Raw genomic sequence first — 15,109 nt, 5'->3', positions numbered from 1 at the left:
ATGCATGAAAGTGAAAAGTGAAAGTGAAGTCGCTCAGTCGTGTCCGACTCGTAGCAACCCCATGGACTGCAGCCCACCAGGTTCATCTGTCCATGGGATTTTCCAGGCAAGAGTACTGGAGTGGGGTGCCATTGCCTTCTCCTCTGGCACTAGAGTAAGTGAAATAATTCTATTTGATAAGTAAATGCAGACCCATTGATGCTTAGTGAGAGATTGTTTATGATGGAGCCAGAGCAATGTCCCAGATCCTCTATATGGGGTATATAGTCCTCTCTGTATATACATCAACAGAATTACTGCTACTTTTAGCAATGTGTGTGTATGCGTATTTAATTCAGAGGATCAGGGGTTGGGGCCACTTCTACTTAGCCAAGACAGCTCATCCCCGCCCCACTCCTCCTTTCTCTGAATCTTTTAGGCTCCCTTTTCCTCATCAGGAAACCTGAGCTTGGCTAGGAACACTGACGTTTGATCCTGTTGTGAAACATTGGTGCTTTTCTTGCTTGGACATCTCCACAGTGGGAAACCCTCCTTCTCTGTTGTACTTAATAAGTATCACCATATTAACAATATTTCTTACAGCAAAAGGCAGATAGAATCATGTCTAATGATTAAGAGAATTTGTTCATTCTATTTACTGTCAGTTGTCAATGATACAGAAGTAAATAATACAATCAAGGTCTTCACTCACATGAGCTCAAATTCCAGAGAGGGGAAGAAAACATAAGTAAGACATAAACAACTAATTTGGGTAATTTGGAGCAAGACACCTGGCTTCTGTGAGCCTTGGTTTCCTCATTCTCAGAACCTGGGGATTCTTTTTTTATAAGATCCATCATTAGCTGGAAAAATTTAATATTAATATACAATATCAAAATTTTCACTACAGGTACATCAAAGAGCTACATGTAAAAGGAAAATGATAAAACTTTTAAAATAAATCTAGGAGAATATTTTATAACCTTACACTTCAGGAGATCTTCTTAAATAACAGTAGATATTTATAGGTATAAAAATAAAATGTAGATATGTTTCCATGAGAAAAACTACATAGCCATAGACCCCATAAGCAAAGTCAAAAGATAAAGAGAAAAACACTTTAAACAACCTGTAATATTGCAAATTTAAAAAAAAGAGCTCTAAAATGTATAAACTACACACTATGAAAAGGGACAAATGCTATGAAAAGATATTTTACATATGAGAAAATACTGAAGAATCACAATTTCATTAGTAGTTAGAAAAATACGGAAATTATAAAGATAAGAAAGTGCCAAAATTTTGTCCAAAAATTTGATAAGATCTTTAAAGACTGACAGCATTTAGCACTGATAAGAGCTTAGGAAAATATTTTCTCTCAGACACTGTTGGTAAGTTTAGAAATTATGATAAATTTTTGGAAAAAGTAATCTGGAAACATCTATTAAACTACAAAACTGCCTAACTTTTGCCCCCCAAATCTGACTCTGGGAATGTATCCAACTGAAATGAAAGTATAAGTTCTTTAAGATAGGTAGATGGATGGATGGATAAACAGACAGACAGATTTATAGTAGCATTATAAGTAATGGGGAAAAACTAGAGGCAGCCCGGTTTATACAGAAATATCTTAATCAATTAGGTTATATCCATTTAATGAAATCCTCTATGAGTTCTGAAAAAGGATTAGACAGATTTGTATGCATTAACTAGGAAAAAAGAGTACACTAATATTGAAAAAGTTAATAGTATATATTATTTGATCATGATATTTTAAAACTGTATGTATAAATGAATTTTATACTTTTATATGCAAAGAATACAATAGTGAAAATTTTGAGATTTGTACAAGTCAGACCCTAAGGAATTCCCTTTCAGAAACAGGTTTAAAGAACAAAATAACAATATACCTGCTTACAGCAGGCATTCTTGTATTGTTTGGATATTTGCTATATAAGTGTATAAGACTTTGGAAGTCAATTTTTAAAAAATGCACACATAATATGGTAACGACTTGAGCAGATATATATGCAGAGACTAATGGAGCACAAGAGGAGCTATCCACCTTTCTGAAGAAGTCAGGAAATTTCTCATTCCAAAGGCAGCCTGTGAGCTGAATTTTGGGAAAACTACATGAATGTAACTTTCAATGGTTTATAATTTTGGAGATACATTATACAGACCCAAACCTCTCATTAGTCAGTTCAGTTCAGTTCACTCAGTCATATCCAACTCTTTGTGACCTCATGAAATGCAGCACGCCAGGCTTCCCTGTCCATCACCAACTCCCAGAGCTTGCTCAAACTTATGTCCATTGAGTCAGTGATGCCATCCAACCATCTCATCCTCTGTCATCCCCTTCTTCTCCTGCCTTCAATCTTTCCCAGTATCAGGATCTTTTCCAATTTTGATTTTACCTTCAAAGTATTTCTAAAATCTAAATATCTCTAAATATCTAAATATCTCTACAACATACACTCTTCTGCACTCAAGTAACTTTTAAGCCTATATACAATACAGGCTTATTGTATTGTATAAGACAATACACACATATCGTCACACACACATTCAAATTTAATCAAAATACAAACAATTTAAATTAAAACAGTATATCACACATCCAATTTAGATTGAAAAAAAAAACATGATCATCAACATCAAAAAGTCTGAACATAACAGTATTTGATGAAGAGATGAGAAAACAAGACACTTTCAAATCCTGTGGGTGGGAGCATAAATCGATACAAACTATGGAGAGCTGTTTGGCAAAACCTGGGGAATTTAAGATTTGATACCACTTTCAATTTCTAGAAATGTATCCCACAAATATACTTACATAGGTACACAAATGTACATGTTCAAAAATGTTCATGGAAGAAATCTTCATATTAGCAAACGGTTAGAAATAATGTAAATATCTATCACTGTAAGTTGAATGTTAAATCCATAACAGAATACTATATAATCTAAAAAGAGTAAGGCAGGATTATCTACTGATGTACTACATAAAAAACAAAGTAGAGTGTATTAGTCTAATTTTAAAATATACATATGTATGTCTATATTCATCTATTTCTATATACATATCTACATATAAACATGTATACATATACACTTTTATATACACAGACTCTCTCCCTGAATAGATTCATAACAACCTATTCATTACTTAAAGAACTTCAGTAGCTTCTCACTTCTTCAGAGGAAAAAAAAAAAAGCAAATTCTTTACTACATTTTGCATGTTCTCTCATGTCTTGCTAACTAATAAGTATCAAATTAAGACACTACTCAGCAATCAGGCTTCCCTGGTGGCTCAGTTGGTAAAGAATCCACCTGCAGTGCAGGAGACCAAGGTTTAATTCCAGCATTGGGAAGATACTCTGGAGAAGGAAATGGCAAACCACTACAGTATTCTTACCTGGAGAATCCCATGGACAAAGGAGCCTGGCAGGCTACAGTCCATGGGGTCACAAAGAGTCAGATATGACTGAGTGACTAACACTCACTTTACTCTCAGGACTCTCAGAGTCCTCAAAAGAGAGTCAGCAGCCATGAAATTAAAAAACACTTACTCCTTGGAAGGAGAGTTATGACCAACCTACATAGCATATTCAAAAGCAGAGACATTACTTTGCTAACAAAGGTCCGTCTAGTCAAGGCTATGGTTTTTCGATTGGTCATGTATGGATGTGAGAGTTTGACTGTGAAGAAGGCTGAGCGCCGAAGAATTGATGCTTTTGAACTGTGGTGTTGGAGAAGACTCTTGAGAGTCCCTTGGACTGCAAGGAGATTCAACCAGTCCATTCTGGAGATCAGCCCTGGGTGTTCTTTGGAAGGACTGATGCTAAAGCTGAAATTCCAGTACTTTGGCCACCTCATGCAAAGAGTGGACTCATTGGAAAAGATTCTGATGCTGGGAGGGATTAGGGGCAGGAGGAGAAGGGGACGACAGAGGATGAGATGGCTGGATGGCATCACTGACTCGATGGACGTGAGTCTGAGTGAACTCCTGGAGTTGGTGATGGACAGGGAGGCCTGGTGTGCTGCGATTCATGGGATCGCAAAGAGTTGGACATGAGTGAGCGACTGAACTGAATTGATAGTAAGGAGCTAGACTCAGATGTACTTTGTTTGGATTCTAGCTTTAGCCAGATCCTTTGGGGAGCAAAAGGGCCAGAGGCTGACTGTGGACTGCCCTGGTATGAGGGAATTTGCTTGTTGGGTGGGGTGGCTTTCATTTAATTAAGGTGAATCTCTGGGTAAGAGGAGCTGTGAGCAACCAACGTTTATAGCAACTAAGGGACCAATAAGCTGGCCTGGTAGAGGAAATCTAGATGGGCAGAATATCACCCATGTGGATGCAAAATTAATCAGTCTATCTAGGAAAGAAATAGATACTATTTCTTAGCTAGATACTATCCTATGCAATGTGGTTACACTAACAAATGCTCCTTACTCTTATGAAATGTGCATTCTAGTGGCCAGTGAAGATAATAAGCATATTCATTTTAGACAGCTATACATAGTAATAAGAAAACTAAATAGACATTATGATAGTAATTATTGGCTGTTTAGTGTTAGTCGCTCAGTTGTGTCCAACCTCATGGACTGTAGCCCACCAGGCTCCCCTATGTATGGGATTTTCCAAACAAGAATACTAGAGTGGGTTGCCATTCCCTTTCTCCAGGGGATCTTCCTGTCCCAGGGATCAAACCTGGGTGTCCTGGATTGCAGGCAGATTCTTTAACTCTGAGCTACCGGGGAAGCTCTGAGAGTAAAGGAACGGGAAATTTAGGAAAGGTTCATTTGAGAAGATGAACAAAGGTTCATTTGTTCACTTGAGAAACAAACTGTAGATATCCCTGAACCCTCTGCTTCTGTGAAAGTGGACTAGCTCTCACCTACTGTTAGAAGATGCAGTCCCGTGCCCTCAATCCCACGCTTGCGTGAAGATGAAAATACCTCAAATAAAGCAAGGTTTTTCCAAGACAAGGCATGCCCTGAAGGATTTGTCCCTCTATCTCCCGGGTCATCACATCCATAAACAGAGTCAAGTCACAACATGGCCCATATCTGAAATGCTGGGTGTACCAAAAGAGAGATTGTATGTTGAAAGACCTGTAGGACCTAACCTGTACCTAGCAACAGGAACCAGGAGAGCGTCCCCAGGAGTGGATCTTGAGGATGCTATGTAAAAAGTGAAGTACTATAAAGCTAGATAGAAGAGTTTATCAATTAGGGATACTTTTCCATCACACTGAAATTAACACCTGGCAAAACTAGCGCTGTTAGCATACCACCCTCTCAGTTTCTTACGGGGCCATTTCCCCTTTTATCAACTTATTTCTCCTAAGCAAGTCATTCTGATCAAATGAATAAATGAATCGTGGCCTAAGGCCCCTGTCAATGGTGGGCCACTGGAAACCACATGGAACCACGGAACACGCAGATGAACGCTCCCTCAGGAAATTTCCTTATGCAGAGGGTAACACAAATTAAATAATCCTTGATAATCCTATTTAAAAACAGACGTTTCTACACAGCAAACTCCTCCTCAATCATAGTCTAGCTCAGTTATCTCCTTTTCATGGTCCTTATTCTCAACCACTGAAGAAAAATTGTTCTTTCATTTTGGTTCCTCCAGCACTTTATTCTAACTTATGTTACACCACTTAAAATACATTATATAGTTATAGATGATGTCTAACCATCTTTATATTCCCAGCATTTAACATAGTGGTTGGTACATAGAAAGTGTCCAATACTTTCTTTTTTTCTTTTCTTTTTTTTAATATAAATTTATTTATTTTAATTGGAGGTTAATTACTTTACAATATTGTATTGGTTTTGCCATACATCAAATATTAAATTTAAATAATATGCCCTCATGTTATCAATAATAACAAAGTTAACATGTGTCAAGAATTAATAGGTAGGTTTGGTTCTTGTTTTGTTAAATTTTCCCCTACCCTCAACTCTGGTTTTTGCATTAATACTTTATTAGAGTTACAAGAGTTTTTAATTCATGAAAGTGGATTAACTGATAGAGTTTGATCAACCATGCTGGCAGCCTTGTCTGAAACAGGAAAAAATATATTTTATGTATTTTATCTTTTTTATAATTTATTATAAAATTTTCAAGCATTAACAAAGTAAAGAGAAAATTATAAAGACTATCCTCCTTCAACAATTACCAATTTGTAGCCAGTCCTATTTCACATATTTTTCCACTTACCCCGCTACATAGTTATTTCAAAGAAAATTGCAGATGTCATATTATGTCACCCAAAAATACTTCCATATATACCTCTAAATATTAAGGACTCTTTATAAAAATTATTTTAAAAAACAGAATTCAGCTTAGTAAATTTTGAAGATCTTATTGGCTTTCTTCAGTAAAACATGAATCAGGCAGGATTTAATCTAGCAGATAGAAAGGAACTCCTAGGAATGGTACAAAATGAAAGACTTTTACGGGCAGAAAGTAGCAGGAACAAGGAAGTATACTAGGCTTAAAAGCGGAGTGGTTATGGAAAGACTGCTTTCCTTCAGAGGATGGTGGGGTCGGTCAGAACAATTACCTAACTAGCACTGATCATGTGATTCCCAACCTATGACCACATTTGGAGAGAGCCAAAAGTATAATTAAGCCTCAGTTTGGTAACACAGGATCTGGCACAAGCCGCCCCATTTGGTGCCTGTTGTTTTGTTTTTAACAACCATAACCACAATATGATCATCATTTCTAAAAACTTACCTTGATATATTCTTAATATTATCAAACATTCAGTCAGTGTTCAATTTCGGAGGGTACTTTTAAGCATTTCAATTATATCATGGACAGAAGGCGCTAAACATCTGCTCATTTTGCACAGGCTAGAGTGAGAATGTTCATTGTAGCAAGGATGTAGCCTCATGCGTTCAAGTAATTCTGCAGTGGCGTTATTCACAATAAGGAGTTAAACATCATTTTCACTATCAGAAAGAGAGGAACAAGAGTAGAAGAGATTCTTCAAGGTCCATCTCAGCTGGGCTTTCCAGGGAGTCCCAGAGAGATGGTATTCCAACTTCTCTCCCCACTGATGATCACAGTCAAGGGCTAATTATAATACAGGAACATGTGGCAGTTACATATTTTTGTGCTAAACATCCAATTCCATCTCTTTATTATGTAATTACTGATTGATTACTGGAAACTAAAGCTAATAAAGAAGTGCTAAGACTCTCTTCCCCATAGGAGTACAGTAATAACTCTGAATTATGCAGTATTTTAGAAAATGTATTAAAAAATATCCTATTTGCAATTTAAATACTCAACAGTTCTCACATTTCTATTGCATGATGGAGTAACAATCGTTTTTACAGTGAGACCACCCCAGAACAAGGAATTAACACAAATGTCTTACCTTTTCAGATTCTTCCTCATACACTGCTTTGGAGGTGAGAATGCTGGATCTGCTACTCCCCTACCTAAAGTCATATTTTAAGGAAAGTAAAGCCATTCAACTAACCATGATTAACTATATGCCTCCCTAATAGCAAACAGTTTTCTGAATATTCTACTCTTGAGCCTTTTGTCTTTGCATCAGATGGACTCAGCTTAAAACTTACATAAGGATAATGGCTTTCCAAGTGAGAAAATTAAACAAGCAGAAATACAAATAATATCTTGTAGTGGTGAGAAAAAAGAGCCAAAATTGTAATCTCTTCTGCTCTTTGCTACTTACCAGTTTTGCGATTTAACCAAGTCTCCCCTCTGGATCTGATTCCTTGCCTGTAGAACAATTGCAGGCAATGAATTAGGTCATCTTTAAGAACTATTGCAATTAAGGACTATTTCAATTTAGTTCTACTTAGATTTTGATTCTTTTATCCCTAATTCTTTATTTCTTATTTTCTTTGTTATGAAATAGATATTTTATAACATCTGTTATCAAAAGATATTTCATTAGAAAAGCTGTTAGAATATCATCTTAAACCATACTCTGTTCAGTCGCTCAGTTGAGTCTGACTCTCTGCAACCCCATGGACCACAGCATGCCAGGCCTCCCTGTCCATCACCAACTCCCGGAGTCCACCCAAACCCATGTCCTTTGAGTCGATGATGCCACCCAACCATCTCATCCTCTGTCATCCCCTTCTCCTCCTGCCCTCAATCTTTCCTGGCATCAGAGTCTTTTCCAATGAGTCAGCTCTTTGCATCAGGTGGCCAAAGTATTGGAGTTTCAGCTTCAGCATCAGTCCTTCCAATGAACACCCAGGACTGATCTCCTTTAGAATGACCTGGTTGGATCTCCTTGCAGTCCAAGGGATTTTCAAGAGTCTTTTCCAACACCACAGTTCAAAAGCATCCACCATAATCAAGCATAAACCATACTCAAGACTAGCCAAAAAAGGAGGATCAGGTTGACCATTCATTGGACTAGAACCATAATTTATTCTTCTAATTTGCACATTTGAATAACATTTTTTCATAAAGAATCTTGTTTATTGTCCTTGTCAAGTGATACATAGTACAAAGATTCATTGATATAAGTTCTAGATAGGTAATAGAAAAAAATTATTATTGATGCCAAACTTTTTAAACTGATCTATACAGGTTCATCTCACATAGCAAACTAAGGATTCATAGATTTCCTGCTACACAGAACAATTTTCATATGAAACTTTCCTCTGGAACCAAGTAATGATTTTTTTGTGGATATTTTGCTTATATATTTTTCATATGGAAAATACATTTTAATAAGAAGAAATACAACCCATCCCACAAATATGAGTCATTGAATAAAACATAGCCACACGGACTTTGAATTATGATTGCAAAACAAATACAACAGCAAATGGGCTTAAAGGAAAGCTTATACCCACTTAGGTGGGAGGAGAAGGGAAAAGCAGGATGGGGAAAAATTCTTCAGAGAAAATCATGCTTGAGCTCAATCTTGGCAAATGAATAAAAAAATAAAAATTAAAGATAGGAAGATATTTCAAGGAAAATAAGTGAGCAGAGGGAAGAGAGAAAATAAGAAACATTGTCCTAGGTGTTTTCAATGTTCTTGTTTAATATTCACAGCAATCTGAATATGATAATTATAATTTTATAGATGTGGAAACTGAGGTTCGGAGAGATTAATTAACTTACCCAAGGTTACACACCTAATAAATAGCAGAGTCAGTCTTCATATCTAATTAAATGACTTCAGAGTACACTGTACTGGGATATTCATTTATTGAAACACCATTTGTTGAGCACTCACTGTGTATCAGAGAACAGATTAAAACCAGTGATACAAAGATACAGCCCCTATTTGTAAGGAGCTTTTTGTGCTCTTAGAAACAGAAAACCTCAAAGCTGATCTGCAATAATCTCACCAGCCACTTGCTTCCTGCTCTCCTCAATACCCTACAGGGGACCCTGAGTTCATCCTCATTATGACCAAACTATGGGTCCCTGTTCTGCACTAATCTGCTTTGAGATAAGGATTTTTTTGGTACAAATAGAAATTAGCACAGGGTTGCCTAAAAAAACAGCTAAGAGATGCTTCTGTCTTAAAGGAGTTGCCACCATCCCTAGAAAAAGTCCCTAGAGAAACTCAAGTGTCTTACTCCTCCCGTTTCCTTCATAGACTCTGAGCACCTTGAATATATATTCAGGAGCAGCAACGCCTAGCCTGGAGCAAAAGCACCCAGGGAAAAGATGGATCCCCTCTGTCCCTTACTTGATAAAGCTCTAGGAGTTCAAAGTGAAGTAATATCTCCTCATGTTGTGCTGTGCTCAGTCACTCAGTTGTGTCCAGCTCTTTCCGACCTCATGGACTGTAGCCCACCAGGCTCCTCATTCCATGGGGATTCTCCAGGCAAGAAAACTGGAGTGGGTTGCCAGGCCTTCCTCCAGGGGATCTTCCCAACTCAGGGATCGAAGGTTTCCCACATTGCAAGCAGATTCTTTACTGTATGAGCCACCAGGGAAGCCCAAGAATACTGGAGTGGGTAGCCTATCCTGTCTCCAGGGGAAATTTCCAATCAAGGAATTGAACCTGGGTCTCCTGCATTGCAAGTCAATTCTTTCCCAGCTGAGCTACCAAGGAAACCCTAATATCTCCTCATAGCTTTCTTCTATTGACATTCTCTTTGACCCTAACAATTCTTTTCTCCCCACTCTTTATTTTCATGCTTCTTGATATACTAACAGATAAAGTAAACATCCTCATTCTTAAGAACCCTAACTAGAAACATCACTGTGTTTCCTAGTATTGCAAAATTTACCCACTTCCTCCAATCTCAAAGTGTGTTGAGCCTAGTGTGTGCCCAGTCTCTCTGTCTTGAGCACTTCCTGGGACCTAATAGAACAAGGCTTGTCAATAGACTTTGAACATTGAGTAGAAGGGATGTCCAGATCTCAAGGGCTTGTGATATAATATGGAAGTGTTTCCAGTTCTAGATGACCATTAGAAGCGATAATTTCTGCAGAGCCCTGCTCTGAGGTGCAATTGTCAACCAGATAGAAAACCTAACTGTCCATTATCATCTTTAACTGGATTTGGGGAATCCAAATCCAAAAGAGATGCCTTGGCCAGAGATGGAAAAGACCACCAAGACTGAGTATTTAATAAAAGATACATACACACACACTTTTAAATCTGTTTGGCAAATACCTTACTTCCATGCTTTCATCTTCCAGCTTTTAAGGATATGGGAGAGACCTTCAATATTGCTTTTAGGATAGAATTGTGAATGTGAGGAGGGGTTGGAGTGGGAATAGAGATGGTCTACAGCCTAAAACATGAACTCATTTTAATTTGCCTTTTCATTCCTTAGATGAAGCTTAGGTCACTTCAAAAAATTTCTATATATACCTGTTTCTCCTTGATTTTCTATTAATATATATTGGAGGAGCTTGGTACATTTGATTGCTAGAGTTGCAATAGTAACCTCTGAAAAATCAAAGTCAAAATCACCTTAGCAACTGCTTAAAAATGAACTGAACTTTATTAACTGTAAATGTTGCCAAGCTATGTTTATTTGCCTTCTAACTTTTAATATATCCCAAATGACAAATTAAAGGCTATTAAACCCGGACTTGTTTTGAATATCTCTTGGAAGTCTATTCTTTTATCAAAATAAAATGGGACCCAACAGTTCAAAGACATAAAGTTTGCTTTATCGCAAGCAAACATAACTAAAATATTAGAAATTAGGAAGTAACAATTTTCTGGAAAAGCTTAATATTTTCTTACCAGCCAGCACACTTGCTTTGCAAAACCTTTCAACTGAACAATGGTTTGTATTATCCTCAGCCTTCATTTTTCCTCCAGATCCTCTTTTGTAGGCATTTCCTAGCTTTCTCAACTCTGCTTGACAGTTTTGTTATTTCAGGCTGATTTTCTGCAATTTTACTTCTCTGCTGTCTGGATGATTTTATTATTTGCCATATTCTCTCTTTCATATTGGGGTTTATTCTGGTTTTGGCTTGCTGGGGTTTTGGCAGGCTACTGCTATAAAATACAAGAGGTTTGGAAGCTATGCAGATGGCAAATGTAGTGTTGTGTGCTTTCATTCATGATGGGCTTCCGTCTTTTTATAACAGGCAGGAAAACTGCCAACTCTTATTTCCTGTGCCCACTTCTGACATATTTAAGCAAGACTGCAGTAGTGACTTGCAGGACTGTAGGCTTTTTAGTTTGGGTAGGCTATCCTTGGTGCTTGGAATTTAAAAAGAAAGTTTCTGCTGATACTCAGCATTAATCTTCTTACATGTGTTTTCTGTTTCAGTATGTATTTAATGAATCTGTTTAACTTTGAAGTAAATATCTTCTTCCTTTTAAAAGTGTTAAATGATTACCTAACATTTTCTTTTGGTTTTTACTGTTTGTTTGTTTTTCCCTAAGCCAGTACACATGATAACAATCACACTTACTTCCCAAAGAACATCTTGCCAAGTATTACTGTTAAAATAATAAGACCTGCTCTTTCAATTGAAGTTTAATGACCTTGTTTCCAGAAATGGCACCTTGAAAAGAAGCATCACTTCAGTAGGCAGATTCAAGAGCATAAATTTGTAAACAATATTTCTTTTCAGAAAAAGGAGAACAACTTTGCTGCACCATGGAGCAGATATTTAGGACAAAGAGTGTTCAAAGTACAATCCTCATAGCAGTAGTGAAATACTGTTTGGCATTGTTAAGGAAGGTACACATTCTTGCCATGGAACTACTGCAGTGTGAGAAGTGGAAATAATAAAGTTATGCCAATGCCTCAGTATCCCTTAACTGGTTTTTATTTTTCCCTGCAGGAACATGCATTAGGGAAAACATTATTTTAATAATTTCTGTTCAATCTAAGTCCTGCACAAAAATATATAAGCACTAGAATGAAAAACAGACCTTCACAAATTGAGCTTCATATTCTCTGGCATACTACATCGTGTTTATTGATTTATGGGCTCCACTAGAAAAAAGGCACACAACTTTGCTCCTGGGCACACATAAATAATATGACAAATAATCAGCTGGTCTGATTCTACTTATGCCCTCACTCAACAGGAATCTGAATTCAGTGGGAATTCTGAATGAATAATTAATGGTGTCCTAACCATGGAACACAAAAGCAAGGAATCCAGATGTCCTGGGAGACGTCCAATACCTCACCCAGAACTTGGGCAATATAATTCTCCATCACAAAGACTCTATTTGTAGCTAAACATCTGCTTTCCTGGTCTTGTCTACAAAACGGTAACACTGTTCTCCCCACTGTTTATATGTCAAACAAATAATATCCGCACCTACTCCCAGATTCCCCATGAATGGCAAGGTACCACTCTCATATGAGAACCACTGCACACAATGCTGCTTGGGAAGTTCTTCTAACCTAGGTCTCTAAAGTTACAAAGATAGTTCTGTTACATATTAAGGAGCCCAACCACAAGGCTTGCACAAGCTTCAGGTAGATTGTTTTTCTTTTCTATGAATAGACATTTTGCATTACTATTCAGTTTATTTAATTTGATCAAAATAATAAAGAGGATCATGCAGATAGATATAAACATAAGGTGCTTGGGGCTGGTGCACTGGGACGACCCAGAGGGATCGTATGGGGAGGGAGGAGAGTTCAGGATGGGGAACACATGTATACCTGTGGCGGATTCATTTTGATATATGGCAAAACCAATACAATATTGTAAAGTTAAAAAATAAAATTAAATTAAAAAAAAAGAAAAGAAAACAATTTCATCAGGATCTAACGCATTTTAATGAGTAGATAATTTGTGTCTACTTGTATTTAATTGTACATTCAGTTAAATTGAATTAAGGTATGAGGGCTAAAGTTTACCTGACCCTAAGACCATCTATATGTAAATATGAATATATGCTGCTGCTGGGGCTGCTTCCGACACACTTCAGTCGTGTCGGACTCTCTGTGATCCCATAGATGGCAGCCCACCAGGCTCCGCCGTCCCTGGGATTCTCCAGGCAAGAACACTGGAGTGGGTTGCCATTTCCTTCTCCAATGCATGAAAGTGAAAAGTGAAACTGAAGTCGCTCAGTTGTGTCTGACCCTCAGCGACCCCATGGACTGCAGCCTTCCAGGCTCCTCCATCCATGGGATTTTCCAGGCAAGAGTACTGGAGTCAGGTGCCATTGCCTTCTCCGATGAATATATGACTAAAGGTCTAATTTCACTATGGGGTACTATGAAGAAAGCTGAGCGCCGAAGAATTGATGCTTTTGAACTGTGGTGTTGGAGAAGACTCTTGAGAGTCCCATGGACTGCAAGGAGATCCAACCAGTCCATTATAAAGGAGATCAGTCCTGGGTGTTCTTTGGAAGGACTGATGCTAAAGCTGAAACTCCAATACTTTGGCCACCTCATGCAGAGTTGACTCATTGGAAAAGACTCTGATGCTGGGAGGGATTGGGGGCAGGAGGAGAAGGGGACGACAGAGGATGAGATGGCTGGATGGCATCACCGACTAGATGGTCAAGAATTTGAGTGAACTCTGGCAGTTGGTGATGGACAGGGAGGCCTGGCGTGCTGCAATTCATGGGATCGCAAAGAGTCGGACATGACTGAGCAACTGAACTGAACTGAAATATACTACACAGGATATTCAAATGGAAATATTATCAGCCTCACTTAAATTTTTCTGATAACTAGGGTAGAAAAAAATCATTTATGAAGTAATAAAGGATAGATTTCTTGAATATTTTTCAATAGAAACTTACCTGCTATGACAGACATTTATTGACTTCATATTAATCAATGTGAGTATTTCAAGTTAGGAAGTTTAGCTTACTTGTCAATATAACTAAGGAAGTGTGGCTATAATAACATGCTTTACTAAATGCTTTACTTAAAAATATCATATTTCTTAAAATACACAGAAATAGACTTAAGGACAGGAAAATACATTCCATGTTTTTGGATATGAAAATACAGTGTTATAAAAATTATAACCTTCTCTAATTTACTTCATAAATTTAATACAACCTCAAGAAAATATCATAAGAATCATTTCTAAAGCTATACTAGTTCATTTTAAATGTGTATGGAAAAATAACCAAAGGATAGCCAGAGAAATCCTAAAAAGTTGTGGGGGGGAGTAGTACTTCTTCCAGACATTAAAATATGTTATAAAGCTTCTATAACTAAATTATATGGTATTGGCACATGAATGACCAGACTTAATAGTGGAACACGGTAGAAAGTCCAGAAACAAATCCTCGTCCACAGGGAAGCTCAACCTTAATAAATACAGGATCTCAAATCAGAGCTCAGAAAATTGTATGCTCATATGGAATAGTGCATACTTGGTTCATTGCTCACATTATACATTGTGATAAATTTCGAATGCATCAGAAACTGAAATGTGAAAAAAAAAAAAGTGACCAGATATGTACTAGAATAAAATGGGTAAATTTCTTTATAATAAAGACTGGAGAATATTTTCCTAATTATGATCAATGAATAGAATCAATAAAGAGAAGAGACTAGTAAATTTCTGTACATTGACAAAACAGTGTCTGCATAGCAAACACAAACATCATAAGATTAGAAGACAGAGTCCAAACTAGAAAATAAAATACCAGTAACATATCAAGATAGAAGTTTAATACCTTAGAAAATGCAAAGAAC

General features: G+C 37.2%; 1 long non-coding RNA gene across 6 annotated transcripts in view; it reads right to left on the bottom strand.

The window, feature by feature from the left end:
- The window catches only part of LOC112447397 (uncharacterized), a 909,470-nt gene that overhangs the window by 595,450 nt on the left and 298,911 nt on the right, over positions 1-15,109 (bottom strand). For all 6 annotated transcript variants that reach the window (XR_009495228.1, XR_009495231.1, XR_009495230.1 and 3 more), the window contains one exon: positions 7,708-7,754. This is a non-coding gene — a long non-coding RNA (uncharacterized lncRNA). The remainder of the gene's footprint in view (positions 1-7,707; positions 7,755-15,109) is intronic.

Source organism: Bos taurus, chromosome 7 (assembly GCF_002263795.3).
Source record: "Bos taurus isolate L1 Dominette 01449 registration number 42190680 breed Hereford chromosome 7, ARS-UCD2.0, whole genome shotgun sequence".
Taxonomy (NCBI): Eukaryota; Metazoa; Chordata; class Mammalia; order Artiodactyla; family Bovidae; genus Bos; species Bos taurus.
The sequence above is the reverse complement of the archived record's forward strand: the minus strand, read 5'-3'. Positions and strand labels throughout refer to the sequence as shown.